The sequence below is a fragment of the Euprymna scolopes genome, chromosome 40 (assembly GCF_053919585.1).
Source record: "Euprymna scolopes isolate OS-2025 chromosome 40, ASM5391958v1, whole genome shotgun sequence".
NCBI classification, from domain to species: Eukaryota; Metazoa; Mollusca; class Cephalopoda; order Sepiida; family Sepiolidae; genus Euprymna; species Euprymna scolopes.
Genome location: NC_136521.1, coordinates 17852839 through 17855404, shown reverse-complemented (window position 1 = coordinate 17855404; position 2566 = coordinate 17852839).

The window sequence follows — 2566 nt, the reverse complement described above, 5'->3', positions numbered from 1 at the left end:
TGGGGGAAGAAATTATGCTGGAATTTAAAGTGATGGATCAGTTTTGCATATAAATTAACCGTAAAATGATCACTCACTTTCCGATTAGATAACATTTGAACAGAATGTAACCTTTTATTTGAATCTCAGATGTGACTTTTTTTTTTTTTTTAAGAGGGGGTGGGGGCTGATGATACCAGGACGTACAGTTAGTGGTAAGGTTGATTTGTTTTGTCGGAGAAGGCTGTTGCCACTGGAAACTTAGGTTTGTGGTAGGTTAAGAGACAGTTTCCTTTTAGCATGAAAATTTCAGTAAAAAAAAAAAAAAAAATTGATATAGTGTCTTTTTTAATCATTTTATTTACGTTTAATTTTTCGCTAAAATACGATCTAATTGCCCAAATTAAAAATGGCTGCCCTCAGTTTTCGGAAACCACCGAAATCTAACTTTTTTCTTCATTTTTCTTTTTTTAATTAGACAAAAAAGTGCATTTTAATGCGATATTCGTTTTTAGCATACCCGAAAACTTTTACAAGCCATTTTAAAGGAAAATGTTGAGGTGAAAACTAAGTAAAAGTTTACAAATATGGCTGCCGCGTTAATCACTACATAAAACATGCGGACACGTATCTTTACAGTATCGTGAAAACTAGTTACCGGCCCCAATTTTAAATGCAATATTCGTTTTCAGCACAACCGAAAAACCAATTTAAAGTTTGTTTTTTTAATGTATCAGGCCACAATTACCAAAAAACACGCAGAGGTTAAAGTAAATTTTCTTTCGTTTGGTAATAGTTATTTATTGACTACTGGTGGGGGGGGGGCTTGCTGGGTCGTAAATACGGGTGAACATATTTCAATTCACGCAGACTTAGTATTTATTATTACAGTGCCAATTCGCTATTGAATATTATATTGTACCTAATATATAATACTGATGTCAATACATGGTAGTGGCTCAAATAGGTAATATTCTGGGATTAGTTTTCTAGACCACAAGCCACTTCTCGTCCGCATGACTGATCTTAAAGAATTAGTTTTCTCTTATGGTAAGCATGTAATTTCTTGACCCATGCCAATGTGCAATAGCTCAAAATTGTATTTTTAAAAGGTTATGATTAGGTCTGTGACAACAGAATATTCTTTTCATTGTTTTGACTCTTTAGTATATATCCGTTAATATCTTATGTTTTTTTATGTAGACCGATATGGTTCTCGGTTGATTAACTGTGTCTAACTGTATCGGATACATACTCGAGAGTCAGAAGAATGAAAAGAATATGCTGTTGTCACAGCCCTAGTTATGATATAGCTGAAAAATGCTGTTTTTTTTTTAATAGTATTAAAAAAAAGGGTAAATTTATACAAATACCGTGACAGCGAATTAGTAGAAAAAAATGTACCCTAACCCTAACCCAGTTTTCAGATTCGTGTTCAGCACACCGAAACGTAACAGAATACTACGTAAAAGATTTTACTAATTCGCTGTCACGGTGTTTGTATAATAATACCAATCAATGTAGTATTACGTATGAAATATGGAGACAAAATAATGTTTAAATTAGTAAATTAGCCGACATGCTGGCATATATCCAAGATGGCCATCTGTACGCTTTCTGTAATGTAACTAGTCGATATGAAAGTTAGAGAATAGTTAAGACGAAACGAAGTAAAGCGAGTTGTAATTTTTTTTTAAACAAAACCATTTGTTTTGCACCATAATTCTTTTGTCTTTGCAACATATCCAAATATATTTTCCGTTTCAAGTTTTATATCGACTGGCTTACAGGAAGCTTACAGATGTCCATCTTGAATATATACTAGTGCGTCGGTTAATTAAAAAAGACTTCCGAAGTTTCAATTTTTATGTCCGGAGATTAACAGTTGATTATTCTCAAGTGGACTTATTGGGTTGTCCAATAGGATTAATAACTAATATTTATATAATTGTTTGGCAACTAAGTTTCCATCATTTTCGATTTAATATTTTTAAAAACAATTATGCAATCAATAATGTTTATAATTTTTTTTTTTTTTTACAAAACGTTCGTCAATTCTACGTGTCGCAAATGTTCGTTTTTCTTAACTTGATATCCGACTTTAATACTCTGAAAATAATCAGGAAGTAGTTTAACTCGAAATAAATAAAATAAGATTTAAAATGGTCCCTAAAATCGAGAAAAAATACGGCAAGAAAGAAAAATGGCGTAACTTAGTTGACAACCCAATGTTTCAGGCGTAGAAAAGGAATTTGTGAGTCTAATCCGTTTGTTTTAGGGGGATTCTATCGCTCCGATTACAAATCTGTCGTTTGGTAAACAAACCAAATATTATTTTCACAAAAAATTATAAAAAAAATCGTTACTTGTGTTAAAAAGTAAAGTAAAATTGAACCTTTAGTTTATTTTCAGCAACTTTGAATTCTCACTTCCTTTATTTTATCCTTTAGTCCTCACGTTCCATGAGCAATCGCATCATTAGACGTAGAAGGGGACGCAAGAGGATTGGTGAAACGGATTTCTCTTGCGGTCTTAGCGTTCGCAAAGTGGTTCTTTTTATGGCAGTTTTTACACTCTTCCTCGGGCT